Source organism: Meriones unguiculatus, chromosome 16, assembly GCF_030254825.1.
Source record: "Meriones unguiculatus strain TT.TT164.6M chromosome 16, Bangor_MerUng_6.1, whole genome shotgun sequence".
NCBI lineage: Eukaryota > Metazoa > Chordata > Mammalia > Rodentia > Muridae > Meriones > Meriones unguiculatus.
Window position 1 is genome coordinate 29,761,925 of NC_083363.1, and position 19,172 is coordinate 29,781,096.

Genomic DNA, 19,172 nt, shown 5'->3' on the forward strand with positions numbered 1-19,172 from the left:
CTCCTCCCACCCCGGGGAGGGCGCGCTCGGCTCCCCCACCCCCTCCCCGGCGCGGAGCCTCGGCGGCACGCCGGGGACTGACAGGTCCTCCTCGGGCCCGCGGTCCCCGCCTCCCGCGTCCGGGGACTCGGCGGCTCCCGAAAGGTGCAAGCTCGCGCGCGCACGACGCCGGGCGCGGAAAATAATAATAATAATAGTAATAATAATAATAAAAGACAACCGAAGCCGGCCGTGCACCGGCTCGGGGCGGCGGGGGGGTCCGCGGACGATGCGCCCCGAGGCCCGCGCCCGCCGGAGCGCGGCGCCCCGGGGGACGGGCGGGGGCCGCGGCGCAGAGGCCGCCGCCGCGCCGGACACCTTACTTCCTGCTTCCCCGCCCGCCGGCCCCGGCTCTGCGGAGGGATATCTCTCCCCTCCTCGGCCCCTCTCCTCCCTCCCTCCCTCCCTCTCCCCGCCCGGCCGTCCCCCCCTCTTTTTTTTTTTTTTTAACCGCGCGCGCCCCCCCCCTTCAACTCCACCCCGCCTCTCTCCTTTTGCAAGAAAATAATTTGACAGTCGATTTGCTGACAGGGGAGGAATTTGCATCCTGGATTTACAAAAAAAAAAAAAAAAGAAAAAGAAAGAGAGAGAGAAAAAAAAGGCGGAGAGGAGCTTAGGAACGGTTGCTAGGGGGTGGGTAAACGGGTGAAAGGGGGTGGGGTGGGTTGGGGTGCTGGTGTGTGTGTGGGGGAGCGGATCCGGAGGGCTCGGGGAGGGGGGGCGCGTGCAAAAAAAAAAAAAAAAAGGTAAGGCCAGGTTAGCGCGCGGCCCGGGCCCGAGTGGGCTGCGGCCGGGGGAGGGGCGAGAGCTGCATATGTATTTCTGTCCTCCCCAGCACACCCCTTCCCTCCGAGCGATGGCTGAGAGGCGGTGCATGCAGATGGGGAGTAAGTTTCCTGGAGGGGAGGGGGGCGGGAGCACGCGCGCCGCCGGGCGCCGCGAACCTCCGCCGGGGAGGGGGAGAGCGGCTGGATGCGGAGAGTTTGGAGTCGGGAGGGCAGGGCAGGGAGCGGGGCCCGGAGGAGGGGGCGGAGGAGGGGGTGCCGCCGGGCGCCCTAGCTGGGAGTAAGTTTCCAAGAACCGGGAGAGCCCTGCACGCTGGCTAGCTGGCTAGTAAGTTTCTGGCCGGGGAGGGCGCGTGGGGAGGAGGAGGAGGAGGAGGGGGAGGGGGAGGGGGAGGAGGGGGTGTGCATGGATATAGGAGGGGGGAGGAGGGGAGCAGATTTCCTGCGGGGAGGCCGAATGCATATGGAGAGGAGATTTCCTGGAGGGAGGGTTGAGGCGTAGACCGGACCGAGTAAGTTTCTTGCTGGGGTGGTGGCTGAGGGTGGTTGAGTTGGTGCTTGGGGAACCCTGAGCCTTCCCACCCGGGACTCGGGGGGGAGGGGCGGGGGCGGGAGGGGGGCTGGGTCCGCGCTTGGGGAGAGGGGCTTGCATCTGGGGAGTATGTTTCCTGGCGGAGCGATATTTGTTTACAGGCTGAGGGCAGTACTGTAAATGAGGGAGAAGGCGGCTGACACGGATTAATATTGAAATTACTCCATCAGCTCGCCTCGCCCCCCAGCTCGCCCCCCGAGTGGAGACTGGTCGTCTTGTCGGATTGCCCAGGCACTTGTTGCCGAAACAGCCAAGGTAGGAGAGAAGCTTATTAAGTTTCATTAAAAAAAAAAAAATTAGTGGGAGGGGGATGCTCCGTCGGGAGGTGGGGGTGGGGTGCGGAGGGAAGCCTGTGGGGGACCAGCCTGCCGCGGCCTCTTTACTTTCAGGCTGTTACCGGGGCCCTTTCCCTGCTGGCCTTCTTCCCTGTTCCCTCTCCCGGCTCGTAGCATCCCAGCAAAGGGGGAGGGGTGAGGTGGGCGCCGTGACCGGCGAACCCCGGCCTCCAGGGTGTCAGCGGTGGGTTTGAAATGGAAGCTTGGTGTGTTATAAAGCCTCCATTCTTCCAGCCAAGAAACCGCAGGACCCCAGGGATGTGTCTTTTGGGGTTTTTGACGTGATGCATATGTGTGTATATGTGAGTCCTGCGGGCTCGGTGGGGGCTGGGTAGTTCCCAGAAGTAAGTGCGGCCACCCAGGTGGGAGAGGTGTGTGGGGAGGCGAACTTGCCACCTCACTCCCCAACTTCAGTTTGGGAGTCTGGGAAGTTCCTGCCGAGGAGAAGCCCCAGTTGCAAACCAAACCACCGTTTTACCGATGGAGGCAGGGGCAGCACCTGGCAGGCGGCCTGTGCCAACCCCGGGCTGGAGCTTGTGTGCCTGCCATCCTTGGGTTAAAGAAGAAAATGCCTCTGGGTTCCCTGTGCTCTGCTCCCGTAGAGTAGGCATGCTGTCAAACTCTTGCCCCAGACAAACGTTGCTTTGGCAAGTCAAGTGCTGTGCTGTGTTCGGTGCTTGGTCGCTGGTGGCCCTGAACTGTCTTGTGACGTGTGTGTGGAGGTCATGCTTAGGAATGACCAGCCCAGGCATGGCCCAGCACCTCAGCAGAGCATGCCTGGGAGGGGCAGTTTGCCTTGGTCTTTTCCTCAGGCGACAGAGGTGACTTTTTCTCTCAAAGAAAGGAGTTTGAAGTTGTCCCAGTTGGTGTCAATCGCCTGCACCTTTGGTACTTTTTCACGCTGGGAGTTCTGTGTGCAAATGTGCTTTGTGGCTCACCAGCGTGCTGGCGGAGGAACCAGCACTGAGCTGGTTAAACCAGCAGTCTCTGCCTCTCCTTGCTTGCTTTCTTGGCACTCAGCCCTGCTGGTTTCTGCAGATAGTTTTACTTTGATGGGTGCTGGTGCTGGGAGTTGAACTTGACCAGGATAATTTGAGCATCAGGGGGTCTGGCCAGGGACTGGTTAGTAGGGTTAAAGGCTTAGCCAACCACACCGGGGTAACTAAAGTCCGTTAAGCTTTCCATAATTCTGTAAACGGGTTTTGAGTCTAGGGGAAAAAATGGGTTAAAACAAAACAAAATCCCTCTCTTTATGTTACCGATAGTCCGTTTTTCTTCTTTCCTTCCTACCGTCAGGTTTCAGGGTGGAGGGTTTGAGATCTGCCGGTTTGAAAGTTGAGTCAGTTAGAAATATTGGTGCTCCCTATCACATGTTCCCAAGTAGGCATTAGCTAAACAAATTAGCCGTTATCTTTAACCCGATGAATAGCTGAGCCTGATTGGTGTATGTGCTGGGAGAGTAAACAAGAATTCCTCATGTGTGTTTATTCCAGGGTGGAATTATTTACATGTCTAACCTGGGAGCCAAGAACAGTCGTTCAGTTTTTTTTCCTCTTTACATTTATGAGATTTATTTTATTGTCTTTCTTTGGCCATTAATCAAGTCACAGTACCCCCCCCCCATTCAACTGAGAGCGTTTTCTTGGTAATCAAGGTTTGAAGGCCCAAGAATCATAATTCATTCTTTCTTTTTAAAATATTGTGACGATTGATCCCTGTAGTGACACACCCCTTTGGGCCTCGCCCTTTTAGGCATGTCCATTTTCGCCAACTGATTGTTTAGAAGCCTGCCTGACATGGGGAGAGGGGGAGGGAGGGAAAGAGAGAGAGAGAGAGAAAGCCTTCGCCTTATGCGTTATAGGCACAGAGAAGATTAATTTTGCAGGTTCCAGAGTGAATGTGGGTCTTTTCACAGCCTGGTAAGCAGGCGTCCACATAGCAGGCGTCTGCTAATATCAGAGCGTTTACATAGAGCTTGCTGTGAAAACAGTCTCTCTATGAACTGTGCTGAAAGTGCTGTGGTTTTTGTTGAGTTCAGAGAGGGGAGAGGGGACAGGGTGTTGTTTTCTGTGCTGCGTGTATAAAAATGTGTGGATATGAAAACAAAGCTTATTTAGGATTCTTTTTTCCTTCTTTGCCGGATAGGTTGATCGTAAGAACACGAAGTGTTTTATTTTATTTATTTTTCTTTTCTTGCGGGAGTGGGCTGAGGTGGTGCACAGAAGAATTCTCTGTGAGGTTGATGGGGTGCTAAAATTGTCTTGTGTTTAGTAGTTGGTTCAAGTTTGTGGGCATTTGTAAAGTGAGAATGTTTAAGGTGGCTGTATGCTCAAGGCAGGGCCAAGGTGTCTCTGGAAATGGACAGGGTACCAATTTCTAGCAGTTTCTGCCTTTAAGGGGGTGATTATTATTTTAAGAAGAACAGAGCTTTGGTTCCGGCTTTAAACCCCTGTCATGTGCAGCGTGGACCCAGAGCTCTTGACAGTGTCTTCCTGGGCCAACGGCCAAATTGCTTCATGGACTCCGGGCAAGTTGATTAACTTCTGTTTTTTTGTCTTCTCATGGAGAAATGGATTTGTAGGTTGGCATTCCACAAAAGCTCTTGAGCAGCCTGGCAACCATGCCAACATGCAAGCCATTGCTCAGGCGAGCCTGCTCTGTTGTACGTTCAGTCATTCACGTATGTTTCACAGATTTCTTTTTTTAATTATCTCTAATCGTGCATACATGTGCACAAGTGTGTATGTGGGTGTGTGCACATGGGTGTCTGCATAGGTGTCTGTGGGGCCCCCTGGATCTGGCGTTATAAGCAGCGGTGCCGGGAATCGAACTCAGGTCATCTGGAAGAGCAGTAGGTACTCTTCCCTGTGGAGCCACCTCTCCAATCCTGGGGCAGATATATTTAAAAAAAAAAAAAAATCCTAATTATATGTGCTGATGGAGAGGGAGCTTGTGCTTTCAGGCGCCCGAAATAATTTCAGTTCATCTTAGAAGTTTCCTCTGCAGCCAGCTGGCTGGATGAGCTAATGCTTAGTCAAGCCTGAGGTTAATTAAGCTGTTGTTTCCAGGCAGCAGGTAGCTCTGGGGAGGAGAAGGGGACCCAAGAGCTCAGCATGGCCTCGCCTGCTTAACTGTGAAGAAGTCACGTGCGGGCTGTTGCGATGTCTCTAGATAGTGACGGGGTTCCTGCTGCTGATGTTCGGTCACTTCCAGGGACTGTCATGTCACCACTGGCATTTCTGGAGAAAGCTCTTGAATGAAAATATATATATATTTTGGCTGTTGACACACACACACACACACACACACACTAAGGATCTAGAAAGGTGCTCTAGACCTCAGGCTGCATAAGACCTGGTCCTGCTTATTTCTGAACTCACACAAAACAAAACAAAGCAAAACACTGTATGGCTGAGCAGGGCAGAGGGCTGAGGGCTTCAGGGATCTTGTGGGGTGACCATATTTTTAATATTTTCACATTGGAAGGCAACTGGTGTCACGAAAATGTAGTTGAGATTTTCTTTTTCCCCTAGGAAAGGGACTAGAACCAGCCCAGTTGTAGTTACTGACATGTTTTTAGGGTGCTGTGGGGTTGTGTGTGTGCGTGTGTGTGTGTGTGTGTGTGTGTGTGTAGGTCAGAGGACAACTTGTGGGAGTTGGTTCTCTGCTTCCACTTTGTGGGTTTTCTATATCAGACTCCGGTTGTCGATCTTGGTGTCGTGCGCCCTCACCTAGCTGACCCTCTCTCCAGCCCTCTTCCCTTTCATTTTTGAAACAGAATTTCCTACTGACGCTGGAGCTCATTAATTCAGTGGCTGGCTGGTGGGCGCCAGGAAGCCATCTCCTGTCTCTGCCTCCTGGGTGCTGGGATTACAGCCACCCACCACCACGTCTCCTTAGGGATGTATTTTTTGGGTGAGGGCTGGAGATTTGAACTCACAGTTGTGAGGCCGTCACTTTCCCCACCCCCAAGCCCTTCGATCTTTGAGTTGTTCCATGATTCTTTTAGGAAATATCTTCTGAGTGAAATGGTAGACACAGCCACCGAAAACAGAAAACCCCTCTGGGATGTTTTCTAAGAATGTCAAATTCTCAGCCGCTCACAGGAATCCAGTCTGAGGAAATGAACATTTGAGTTTGTTTGTTTCCTCACAGAGGACGATAAACTAGGAGTGATGTGAGACTCGCTGGCTATTGGTCTACTGACATTGAAAATATTTTTAGAGGAAGTAGAGAGGAAAAAAAAACCCTTTGGGTCTAATGGCTGTGAAATTTTTGGGGTCACATATGTATTATTATTATTTTTTAAATCTCTGCCTTGAGAAGCCCTGGTTTTCCTTTTCATATTAAGCAGCTACTCTTTCTTTCTTAAAGATTTATTTATTTTTTAATGTCTGTGTATCTTGTGTACGCCTGGTGCCCTTAGTGGCCAGAAGAAGGCAGTGGCTCTCCTGGACTAGAGTTAGGGGTGGTTGCGGGTCACCGTGTGGGTGCTGGAACTGAACCTGGGTCCTCTGCAGGAGCGACCTTTGCAGAGCTGTGAAGACCTCTGCTCTTCGCAGCTGAGCCAGTGCTCCAGCCCCAGTTGACTCACTCTTTAGCGATCACGTGCTGTTTGCTGGTCACATTAAGGGGCTGGGAATCTTGGCAATTACAGGACATGATTGTCTCTCTGCCCCCACCCTCCACCCCCTGACTTTCTGGGGTGAACATGCTGCAGACTGTGCTTTGGTGAAGTAGTGACCAGACACCTAGAGACTAGTGCAGCCTCCGTGAGGAGTGGGCTGGGGGAAGACAGGGTGACGATGCAGAGGAGAGCCTGTGTGGCCGGCTTCAGGTCTGCAGGGGGCTAGGAGAGCTCATGGGTAAGGGGGATGGAGAAAACTCAGGCTGGGACGGCCATTCGGGACGTTGTGGGCCTTGGAAAGGTTTGGGTTTTCTGCGTCTTGTTTTTAGTGCGAAGCCTAAATAAAGGCTTACACATGCTGAGCTACACCAGTCTTTCTTTTTTAACCAATTGGTAAAAAGATTCTTATTTTAAGTGTGTGTGTGTCTATCCGTCTGTTTATCTCTGTAGACTGTCTGTGACTGGTCACTGCCTACCTGAGGCTAGCCTTGAACTGTGAATCTTCCAGCTTTAGGCCTTTGAGTAGCTGGGATTACAAGGGTCCTGGCCCCTGATTAAATCTTTGGATTTTGTTTTTTAAATTACATTTAAAAAATTATGTGTATATATGTTTCTCTCCTTCCATGATGTGGGTCCCGGGAATTGAACTCAGGTCGTTGGGCTTGGCTGCAGTTGCCTTTTCGCACTGAGCCATCTTGCCCACCCAAAGAGTTATTTACGTTTCGTTTGCAGTGTTCTGAGTGGGAAGTGGTTGCGCCCTAACTCGAAGTTGAAGGAGCTTGGCATTTCGGTGAATATGGAGGTTGGTTGTTGTGGAGGTGGGAGCCACAGCGAAGAGGCAGGTGGAGGAGGTAAACTGGGGAGGTGACCAGGGTGTCTGGAGGGTCCAGGTGGGTGTGGGATGGAAGTTGGTGGAGGTAGAGCAGGCCGAGTAAGAGAGTAAGAGTTTGGCTTTGGTAGGGATGTGGGGTGACTCTAAAGTTTCTGGCTTGTGTACTTGGAAAGACGGCGTCCTGCTTGCCGAGGTCAGGGAGTGCGGGTGGGGAGCGGGAGAAGCGAGGCACACGATCAGGGTATTTCCTGTTGAGTACCGGTAAGTTGGAGGTGGCTGATGGACCCCGAGTGGGAAAGAGAGGACTGATGAACCGACGGACTAAAGTTGTCCTTTGGTCTGCCCTGGCCCTGAGGGGGAATAACAGAAGTACGAACTTTTCATGCTTATGAAGTTGATAAGCCCAGAGAAGACCCCGTCAGATCTGACTGAGTGCTGGCCGTTGGTGACTTTGGGAAGAGCCAGCCCTGATGGCTCTGGGCTGGGGCCAACTGGGTGGAGAGGAAGACTCCATGCTTACAGCCCAGAGACTCAGCCTCTTGGTTGGATTTGTTCATAATGGAGAAGGGCAGAAAGACGGGGCAGGGGCCGCAGGGCCGAGCATGAAAGCAACTGCTTCTGGTTGGTTGGTTGTTTTGAATGGGATGATGTGTGCTGATGGGGAAGATGAGGGAACAGGGTTGACTGATTTAGAGAACTGGGCTGGCTCTCTGAGAGAGTCGGTCCTGCAGCTCTGAGGGGAGCAGCTGAGGCAGAGTGAAGGCGTGGGTGGGCAGGCGGGAGCTCTGTGAGGGCTGCAGTATGCTGCTCCCCTTTCCTGGACCCCAGGCTGAGGCTGCACTGTCCTTGGGAAGGGGCCAGGCCGAGAGCACTGGCCAGATACTCCACGGGTTAAAACTGCATCAGAAATTACACTGCGTTTTTCTGATCATTTGACCACGTTTACTGAGCGGCACAGAGGAAAAAACAGATTACTTTTGCTTAAGGAAAACAGTCTTCAGTTAATTCTTTCGGGCCTGACGTTCAATTTATTAGCCAAGTACGACGAGAAAAAGACCTCTGAGATTTTTCAGCCCTGTTCCTTGAGGTGAGGCATTGAGCTTGCGCTATACGTTCTGAGCAGGAAGCTTAAAAACAAAACCAAACAAAACCCATACTGGACATCCAGTCAGGAGCTTGCCTGGCATGCATGAAGCCCCGGGCTCCGTTCCTACCACTGCCACGGCCAGGCATGGTGGTACACACACCTCAAACACCAGCCGGGGAGCTGGAGGCAGGGGGACCTAAAACCCAAGGTTAGTTTCTTCCGCACACAACCCCGTGTGGATTCGTGCCTCTCGCTTGTGCTGCCGTTCACAGAAGCATCTCGATATCATGGGCTGTGCCATCTACCATAGCCCCACACTGTGGGGTCTGCTGGCAGGTGGGTAGGTGAGGAGGGAGGTCGCAGACCTGAGGGGAGGTTGGGTTGTGTCCCCAACAGGAGGCCTATGCCATCTGTCTCCTACACTCCTACAGATGTATGAGGTGGAGTCAGACAAGGTGTGGAGAGTGTGGCCTTGGAGAGACTTCCCTGCCAGACAGCCACGAGGTGGCTTGTTCTGCGCTAGGCTGCCCGCCGGATGTGAAACTGTTTCCTTAGGTCCCAGAGCCTCTCCTAAAACTGCTCTCCAGTCCCTGCCTTCTCTGCCTTGTAGTCACTTTCGGTTTGGGGTTTTGTTCTATGCTCTTGAGTTGGGGCTGCTCTTATGTCCCAACGTCTGACATCAGGAATGCTGGCTGAGAAATGCCAATCGGGACAGCTCCGAGCTCTGCTTCTGTAGGCGGAATGTGAGACTGCCTATCCAAAGGGACAAGCAAATGTGGTTTTGTTCCTCAAAGAGCCCCATGAACCGTGTGCAGGGCAACCTTGAACTTTCCAGAGAAGGCTGGTTGTGGCTCTAGACGTGCATATACCTGGATTTACACTTATTTGTTTATTTAGTGTGTGTATGTACATGGATAGGTGTGAGTCACACAGACCTGTGTAGATCAGACGACAACTTGCAGGTTGGTTCTCTTTTTCCACCATGTGGGTCTCAGGGATGGCGCTCCCTCTGGCTCCTTCAGCCCTCTGAGCCCTCTGCCTGGCCCTCCCTGCCTTAGCAGGCTGCATTCAGTAATGTTAGTGCCACAAAAGCTACATTTGGCACGCACAGGCCTTCAGCCTGGCTGTGCGTACTGGAGAGCCGTTTCCCGTTTTAAAAATCTTCTCTGGGTACGTGGAGTATCCAGTGGAATCCCGTTGCCCACCTTAGAGGGGGAGGCCTCGCTTACTCATTTAAAAATTATTTTCATGATGAAAAAGTCGAAGCACTCCCGAAACGCAGGGAGGCCAGCATGATGGACTTGAGTGATCTTACTGCCTTGAATCGCCAGAGAGATTCCATCACGCCGTGGGTGAAGTGTCTTCCCGTGTTTACGTGGGAAAGGCATGTTGTTTGGAACTGCGGGTTGGGGTAGCAGTTTGATGTTACTGGAGAGAGGGAGATGCGTGATAGCACGTGATCGTTCGTGAGGAAGTGCACGCCACACTGAAATAAAGTTTGTTGTTGCCGAAGCGGATAAAGATGCTGCCGCTAAGCCCAACACCGTGTTCCTGAGGACACATATATGGAAGAAGAAAACAGATTCCTGTTAATTGACCTCTTACCTTCAGGACACCTCTGTATACAATATATAAGTTAAAAAGAAAAGAAACACATTAAGGAAAAAGAAAAATAATTGAAGGCTAGTGAGATGGCGACGTGGGTACAGTGCAGGCCACCAAGCCTGCCGACCTGAATTTGGTCCCTGGAGCCCGCTTGGTGGAAGGAGAGAGCCCCCTCCTGCAGATTGTCCTGTGACTTCCACCATGCCCTTCCTTAAAAATAGATCAACGTAAAAACAGACAAACAAATTGAAAGCCGAGCGTGATGGAACACACCTATAATCCCAGCCCTCGGTTGGGGCGGGGCTGGGGCTGGGGCTGGGGCAGAAATCACAGTGAGTTCAAGACTGACTAGGGTACGTAGTACATTCTAGACCGGCCAAGGCTACTTCCTGAGACCTCGTCTCAAAACCGGAAATAAAAAAGAGTGCATTCGGGTTGTTGATTTAGCTTGGCGGGCGGGGCAGGGCACCCAGCAGGCTCCAGGCTACGTGCAGTCCACCCAGCAGAGCTGAAATGCCCTGTGCCTGTGGTGACTCACAGAACGCTCTGCACAGACACAGGCACCGCGTCAAGGAAGCCGAGAAGGTGGCGTGGGTGCTAAGGCTTACCGCCCCAGTGACCCTAATCCTCCAAAGATTTAAGCACGTGTGAGCATCACATTTTTATTTTATTTTATTCTGTTCTTTGTGGATGGTGTTTGCCCCTGTGTATGTCTGTGGACCACATGCATGCTGTGCCTCTTGGAGGCCAGAAGAGGGTGTTGAATCCTCTGGAGCTGGAGTTACAGAGGATTGTGAGCTGCCGTGTTGGTGCTGGGAATTGAACCCAGGACCTCTGCAAGAGCAGCTATTGCTCTTAACCACTGAGCCACCTCTGCAGCCCCAGCCTAATGTTAGGATTTTGAAACTGCGTTATTTGGGAAGACAACCGTCTGGTTGTGGCAGCTGGTTCCCTCCTTGGACCACCCCATAGATCAGTGATCATTCCCGGCTTCCTTGGCCTCAGGTCTTTGGGCTCTGACCTTGGACATAGCAGGGCCCTGGACAGTTGGCTGCCTGAGAAACACTAATTTTCTTTACACAGATGGCTTAGTCATTCACACCGTTACCATTCATTAGAAGAGTCCTTGGATGGGCACTGGGTTTGTTGTCGTTACAGATCGGTCCACCAAGGACTCCTTTTGGTCTTTGAGGGATACCCCTCAAGCCCCAAAATGATGAGTTGATAGGCAAGGAGATCTGATGTCGCTCGAGTGTTCCCCTGAGGTTCGTAACGGTAGGAAATGGAGCACACCCTTAAAATGAAACTGGAGGCTGGTTCACAGAGCTCCGGGCTGGCCTCCCTTTGCTTTTTTAGCTGGGTGAACATGGAGCTGTCAGAGGTTGACCCTTGAGGCCTCCAGGGACTTCTTCCCCTTTGAATAGTTTTGGCCACAGTGAGATCTGATGAACTCTCTCATTGCCTAGGTGTCTGGATGTCTGCTTGTCTTGGGGTAGGGCTGTGGGGTTCCTAGGGTCCCTGCTGTACTTGGCTTGCAGAATCACTCTGTTGGAACTTACTTGGGGAAGGCAGAACTGGGTCACCTCTCCGCCCCGCACCCCCATTTCTCTCACACCGCCCGACACTGGTTAATACTGTATACATGCTTATGTAAGAATCAAGTGGGTTTTTTTTTTTTTCTCCAATCTCTGATTTTCTTTCCATTGGTTCTTGCTGTGGGGACAAACCCAGGCTCTGTGTTTTCAGCCTCTGAGGAAGGCCAGAGCAGAGCAATAGTTCCTCGCCTTGCCTTGCTGTGGCCTTACAGCATGGCTTAACTTGAGCCCTTGAATGCAAATACCATCCCTTCCCCCATCCCTTTTGATAAGTGACATTTTGCTAAATCAGTTATTCAAGGCCTTATCTATATTTCTGTCTGTGCTGGCTTAGTCAAAATAGGAAAGAGGGAATATTAGATTTCTTCACCCACCCCCTCCTCCTTCCCCCTTTGAGCAACTCTGCTGAAGCTTTCTGATAGGGGAGGGCTGCTGTGTCCTTGAAGCAGCGAGCGCTTCCTGCAGAAAAATGTGGAGGGCTTGGACTCACCGCGAACCGTGCTTTTTAGCAGCTGTGATTTTTCCGTTTTTCTTCTTCCCCCCCCTTTCCTCTCTGTTTTGATTATTGGAACTCATTGTGCTGTGGGGTAGGGGGTTGTACGGAGGGAGGAGGGGTGCCCAGGGAGCAGCCCAGGGAGCAGCATTTCCGGGGAGAGCTCAGGGTTCGGGAGGGGCGAGGGAGGGAAGGGATTTATTGAAAATGTATGTCTACTTCGCCTATGATAAAGCGGCAGGCCTGTAAAAATGCAACAGGGAAATCATTATTGCGGTAATGCGGGCAGGGCTTCGCTCTCTCATTAGCAGAGCTCAGCCCACGTGGAGGAGGGGGCGGCCGAGCTGCCTCTGAGAGTTGGGGTGTTCAATAATAGCAGAAACTCAGGGGGATTCTCTCCACCTCCCCCGGCAGTCCCCTCCGGCCGCCTTAACTTCTTCCTCTTTCCTATGGCTTTGTCACCTTTTGGAAGCTGCTGGTTGGGGTTTCGTTGCTCCCTTCCTAACCCCTGCCACCCCAAAATGCAGCGGGGATCGCCGAGTGAGTTTGAAGTTAGAGGGAATTAAAATAAATTTCATCTTGGGAGCAAGAGGAGCATTTTGGGAACACTTCACGAGTAAGAGGTTGGATTTTTATCCCGCATTTCCCAGAACAGGAGGGGAGCCTGTATAGGGGTCCAGGAATTTGCCTGCTCCCTGGGATGTCAGAGTCAGGGGTACAGGCCACTTTGATCCTGCCACCTCCTCTTATGAGGTGCTTGCTGTATGCCCGGCCTTGTGCAGACAGCTTAGTCATTCTCCACCTTACCATTCATTATAAGACGCAATGCTCAGTTTCCTCCCTTTGGGGAAACCGAGGCACGGCCCACTTTAGCAGCTTGCTTACAATCCTGCATGTTAAGCTGTAGAGTGCTTGCCCGGCCTTGGGGGCTGGATCGTGGGAGTCAGTTGAGCTGACCCGTGGATTCCGAGAGCAGGGTAGGCTATAAGGAAAGGCCCTTGATGGCATCCCCTGAGACCATAGGTCGAGCGCTGGGGACACTTGCTTAGGAAAGTTTCTCATTCGAGGGATCCAGATGAGGGTCTCAGCCCTTGTGAGAAGAGCCTAATCAGTGCTCTCTCCCACTTCTCCCTGTTCTTCAGATGTTTATTGAGCTGTGTTCCAGAATGGTACCAATGGCTGGAACCATCCGGATGCAACGGAGGGGCTGAGGGTTTAGTGGAGGACGGCGGTGGGCACAGAAACACGAGCCTAGTCGCGCCTTCTTGGCAAAGGAGGAGGTAGGGGAAATTGTCTAGCGCAGCCATGGCCACCACCTCAGAGGTGGCACCTGAGGGGTGTTGTGTGGTGTCAGCGTGGCCTTGTCCTGCAGACACGGGGGCCGGGGTGGGCTGCATGGTGACTGTGGGAATCTGCACAGGCCTGGCCTTGAAGAATACCCTGTGCCACCTCAGGATTTACCTCTTTATCTTAGTCCTCTCAGACAAGCCCAGCGAAAGCAGCCCATGCCCAATGGCTCAAACGACAGTTATTTCTCTTAGTTGGAAGGTAGGGAGGTCAGTGTGTATGCAGATTCAGTGTCTAGCATCAGTGTGTTTGTGATCATGGAAGGCTTTCTTCTCTCCAGGTGTACCTGAGATCGTATTCTGATGCTGTGATCACGCCCCCCTCTCCCGCCGAAGGCCCCACCTCTGGATGCCATCACATTGAGGGTTAAAACTGTCAAGCTGTGAATTTGGGGGACGACAGCATTTAGCCCTGACTTCATTTTCCGTCACCTGCATCTAGGCCTGCGCTGTCTAATGCGGTGGCCACCAGCTTTGCATGGCTAGTTACATTTAAACCATTCAAAGTTGAATAAAGTAAAAACAAAACAAACACAAACAAACAAACAAACAAAAACCCAGCCCTCCAGGTCCGCTAGCTGCAGGTCAAAGGCCATGGAGCTGGGGGGCTCTCCTATCAGACAGCTGGGAGACAGGGCATGGTCATGTCTTCGCAGAGCTTCTTGGCGGGGGCTGGGCAGGGTCTTAGCTTTGTCTGGGGGGGGAATTCTCCCTTCCCTGCATGCCTGTTTCACCCTCGATTATTGAAGACCCTTCCCTGAAGGTGTGGGGGTGCTTCCTCTGTCCAGCTAAATCACAGTCATCACTTCCCCGGTTTGTGGGACACAAGCTATTTCTTATCGTTGGGGCTCAGTACTTGGGTTGGGCCCTGGTGCAAGTAAAGGCTCAGTGCTAAGAGATGAGGGGGCTGGAGAAAGGGCCTAGAGGTTAAGAGCATGTTTTGATCTTGCAGAGGACCTGAGTTTAGTTCCTGGCACTCACACTGGCTGGCTCACCAACCACCTACTGTAATTCCAGCTCCAGGGCATCCGACACCCTTTTCTGGCCTCGTTAGGCACCCGTGGTTAGGTGTATACATATGTAATTAAACGCACGTGGGAGCATCAGTGTATGAAGAGGAGAGGTGTCTCTTCACTCACATTTTATGTGTTTTCGGTTCCGGGGATTGAACCCAAGGATCTTCTCCATGCCGGCCGCCGATCGACCCACCCCTGAGCTGTGTCCCCGGCCCAGCTCCCATTTTATAAGTTCAAGGTCATGACTGACTGACCCTGTTGCTCTTTTGGGCCTGTGGTGAGGCCGCACGAAGCAGAGTAGGCGTGGAACAAAGCCACCACATCGTCCTGAGGCAAAAGAGAGTCCTGCTTTCCCCTCCCCCTGCACAGTCTGAGTCTGAAGGTCTCCCTCCACCTCTCAAGACACCCCTCAGTCAGTGCCGTTCTGGGGAACAAGCCTTTAACATACAAAGCTTTGAGGCTGGGGAAATGGCAGCCCTAACTGGAACTCCAGTTGGACCTGAACCTGTAGGCCAACTGCTGATCAAGAGCTCAGGGCCTTGGCCACAGGAGGGAAGGAGGGTGGCCTGCCGCTGCTCCTCCTGTCCACAGTGGAGAGAGGTGCTTCTGAGGAGGTTCCCCTTTCCCTCCGTGTCCCTCACCTCCATTCCCTCCTTTCTCTCTGAGGCCCCAGTGTCGGACCTTGCTCCGTGGGTGGGAGGCCTCTGCCCCTTCCTCTTGCGCTCTGGGCTCTTTCCTGCTTCCCCCCTGGTGTGCCTCCAGCTCTGACATCACAGACTGAAACCCCACGAGGGAGTGTGAGCAGCAGCTGAGAAGGCGGTGTTGGGCAACCAGCCATCCCCGTCTGCAGCCCTTACAGGGTCCTTCCAGAGGACACTTCCAGGGACTTAAACTTAAAAGCCTGCACTCAGTTAAAAGGGAGTCTGAGAAGTAAGAGATCCATGGAGGAGGCTCTCGGAAGCAGTTGAGAGGAGCCAGGGTGTGGAAGGTAGAGGCTGAATCGGCACAAGAGGCTCCTTTTCTTCTTTAGAAAGACAAGTCGGCGTGCTCGGGGACCGGACTCATGTGAAAACATAAGAGCCACTTACATGTTAACCATCCTCAGCTGACTCCTGAGCGTTTCCGTGAGGATGGCCATGTCAGTGTGCCCAGACGGGGAAATGGGGACACGGAGGAGTTCAGGACATTGTTTCGGGTCTCAGGGCTAGTAAACAGTAGGGCAGAGATTCAAATCCAGAAAGGGAGACTCGGTGACCGTGAAAGCAGGGGCTTTCCGAACTTCCTTACTGTGCCTCTAAGTCAGTTTTATTCAACAATATAAATGCCGGGATGTAGTGGATAGGGGACCACACTGGCCCCCAAGACTGTTCTTGGGCAGGTTAGCACCCCAGAAGCTTATTTTCCTCATCCTCGGATTTCCTGAATGAAGCGCTTGTTACTCAACTGTTTGGAGACAGGGTCTCCTGTAGCCCAGGCTAGCCCAGAACTTGCTCTGTGGACAGAGGTGACCTTGAGCTTCTGGCCTCCCTCCTCTACCTGCCCCGTGCTGGGATGGCAGGCGTGCACCGCCACACCCTGCCTCTGTGGCGCTGGGGAGCAAACCTAGGCTCTTGTGCGCGTTGAGCCAGCTCTCTGCCAGCTGAGCTACGTCCCCAGCTCCCGAGAGGCTTATTTTGAGAATAAGAGGAGATGAAAGATGCAGAAGTGCTTTGAGGATTCTGAAGAACTTTCTCCTCTGCTTAACCATCTTCTGCAGTCACAAGGCTCTGGGTGGACTGTCAGGGCTGGGCCTGTGCTGTTGGCATGTGCGGGGAGCGACACCCTTTCCAGAAGATGTTGGGATCTGACCAGGCCGATCAGTCTGTCGATGTCTAGGTGGGAGATGGGGAAGCCCTTTCACAGGAACTAGAGGACATTATGTGACTTGGGAAATTCACTTCATCTCTGTAAACCTGAAAGGTCACATCCTTTCTGGCGGGGCTGGTCAGTAGATTAGCTCAAGACCTGTGAAATGAGTCCAGTGCAAGCCAGACAGTGAAAATGGACCCGGGAACTGAAACTCTTGGACAGTTCTAGATTAAGCTCTGGACCCATCTTGTTCTTCTGCCCAGAAGGCTGTAATTAAGATTTGTTACATAATGACTTCTTTTCATGTTGTTTTTTTTTTTTAATTCACTTATTTTATTTTCGTTTTCTGTATAGAATATATGTGTCTCTTATGTGTTCCATAGAAGTCTGGATGGCTTGGAACTGGAAAGGTTGTGAGGCCTCCCACGTGGGGACAGGAAGTTCTGTCCTCTGTGAGAGCTTCTAGTGTTCTGACCTGATGAGCCATCTCTCCAGCTCTCTCCTCCGGTGTTATGAGAGGGGACTGTGTTGATAGTCTAGGCTGTCTTGACTTCTCCCAGATCCACTTGCCCGAAGCTCCTGAGTGCTGTTAGGTCTCTGTCGTGTCTGGCATGAACTATTAACTTTTTCTTTACATTTGTTTGTGTGCATGTGTCCGGGTGTGTGCCATGACGAATGTATGGGAGGCCAGAGGACTACCTGTCCCTCCTCTTCCTCCACCACATGGGTCCTGGGGATCAAACCCAAGTGCTCAGTCTGGGCTGTAAGTGTGTTTGTGTGTGGAGCCAGCCTGCCAGCCCTCTTAAAGATTAAAACATTTTTGACTATTTCAAAAAATGTATATAATATATTTCTGTCATTTCACCTTTCTCTATTTCCCTTGTATTCTTTCGGAACTCTTTTTCTCCCAGAACCTCTCATCCTTATCTTCACCTTTTGTTTGTTTCTTTGTTTGTCTCTTGTTTTTAAAGGCCAAAGAATGTTTTTTTTTTTTTTTTTTTAAAAAGGCCAGGGAAGCCATTCAGTGCTTCAGTAAAGTTGTTGGTGTGTTGTGTGTGTGTATGCGTGCGTGTGTATGAACTTATGCAATTTTGGTAAGTGACAAGTGAAAGTCCTTCATTAACCGTTTGATAGTAGGAGTCTGTAAACCACACACAGCGATTATAAAGAGTTTGGAAAATATTGATGGAGAAAATTTAATTCCTGTGGGTTACTGTTTTCCTACATTTCCTTTCATCATCTCCAGGCAGATAATGCAGTCTGATGATTTAAGATTTTAAAATCTGGGGCCAGGGCTGTGGCTCAGTTGTTAGAGGGCTTCTAGCAAGCAGGAAGTTCAATTCACAATCTGAAGACAGAAGTTCAAGGTCATCCTCAGCTACACATTGAGCTCCAGGCCACCGTGGGATACACAAACCCCTGCATTTAAAAAAAAGAAAGGAAGGAAGGAAGAAGTGAAGTGAAGGAAGGAAGGAAAGAAAGAAAAAAGAAAGAGAGAGAGAAGATACAAAAACCTTTTAAAATCTGGAGGCCAGTATGGTGGTTTTGTATGAGTATGTATGTTTTTGGCAGTGCTGTGGGCCTCAGGAATGCTACCATTGCGCTACCACTGAGCTACAGCCAGGCTTCTCCAGCCACTGGAAATAACAGTGACCTTTAGGGCCATGAGAGGGACGGAGGTGACGCTTGTGAAACACCTACCCTTCTGTAGCACAGCTGCCTGAGCACCTGAGCTCAGTAACTAAGTAAATGGGCGACAGAACTGGGCTACTGTGAGTGTGATTTACTATCTCACTCAGTAAGTTTTCTTTGAAAAATTTTTCCTTAAATACTTAATTTCAGGTACACTCACTGTGTACTGGGTACAATTTAGTCAGTTAGCTTTATTAGTTTATCTCTGATTATTAAAATACAGCTTATTGACTTTCTAACTATTATAAATGCTTCAGTGAATGTGAGTATATATACATAAATCTTTGAACACTTCTCAGATATTTTTTTAAAGGTAGATTACTAGAGAGAACTGAAGAGAGTGGACATTTCCAAGGTTTCTTTTTGTCTTTCTTTTCTTTTCTTCTTTTTTATGTTGTTTTGAGACAGGGTAGCCCAGGCTAGTTTCAAACTCACTACCTAGTTGAGACTGGCTTTGAACTCCAGATCCTCCTTCCCAGTGCTGGGATGACAGGGACGCATCACCACGCCCCGTCCCCCCCCCCTTTGTTCATGTTTCTGATTGGTCTTCGGGAAGTTTTAATGGCCCCCCCCAAGCTGTGAGCGTATGGGAGCACCCACCTGACTCCGTCAGCCTAAGTGTGATTGATTAGCGGGAGGTGGGTAGCACGAACCTTCCTCCAGCAACAGATCGCACTGCCGTTCTGGGCTCGATCTCTGTTTTCCCTGCTGCAGGGAGGGGCTCTTCATTTCAGCTGCATGTTGTCTGCTACTTGGAACTGGACATGATCCTTGGAATTCACACGTAGGCTGTGTAGACGGCTTGGGTCATTATTTTTAAAAATGATACTGTTTTTTGCAGAGTTAGACTTTCCTCATGAATTGGTAGAATTCTCCTCTGGGAAGAAGGTTTGAGGGATGCTGCTTCTGTGCTGCTGATGTGGACCTGAGCATCTTTCCGCATCATCCTGCACTCAGGCTGGGTACCTGGTCCAGGTCAACAGACCAGCAGCATTCTTTGAAAGAATATATATATTTATATATATTGTATATTGTATATAATGTATACATTTAAAATTGCGTGTATGTGTGTGCTTACATGTGGGCAAATGTACACTTGCAAACATTTGGTTTATTTTATCTTCATTTTATGTGTGTGAGTGTTTCGCCTGCATGTGTGTGGCAGCACGTGTATGTAGCTCTTGGTGGCCGGAGGAGGTGCTTTTCTGGAGCTGAAGTTGCAGGTGGCCATGAGCTGCCGTATGGGTGATGGGAACCAAACTTTGGTCCTGCAAGAGGTG

The 19,172-nt window shown here is 51.3% G+C and overlaps 1 protein-coding gene across 19 annotated transcripts in view; it reads left to right on the forward strand.

Annotated features, from left to right (window-relative positions):
• The first annotated feature begins 508 nt into the window (after positions 1–508).
• Trerf1 (transcriptional regulating factor 1) overlaps positions 509–19,172 on the forward strand; it is a 207,588-nt gene continuing 188,924 nt past the window's right edge. For 8 of the 19 annotated variants that reach the window (XM_021639975.2, XM_021639983.2, XM_021639986.2 and 5 more), the window contains exons 1-2: positions 975–1,152; positions 1,587–1,671. The gene's annotated coding sequence lies outside the window, so the exon portion shown is untranslated. Of the gene's footprint in view, positions 673–874; positions 927–973; positions 1,153–1,254; positions 1,337–1,517; positions 1,672–19,172 lie in introns of those variants that run through there. The other 11 variants (XM_021639985.2, XM_060369575.1, XM_021639987.2 and 8 more) reach the window with 5 other exon arrangements.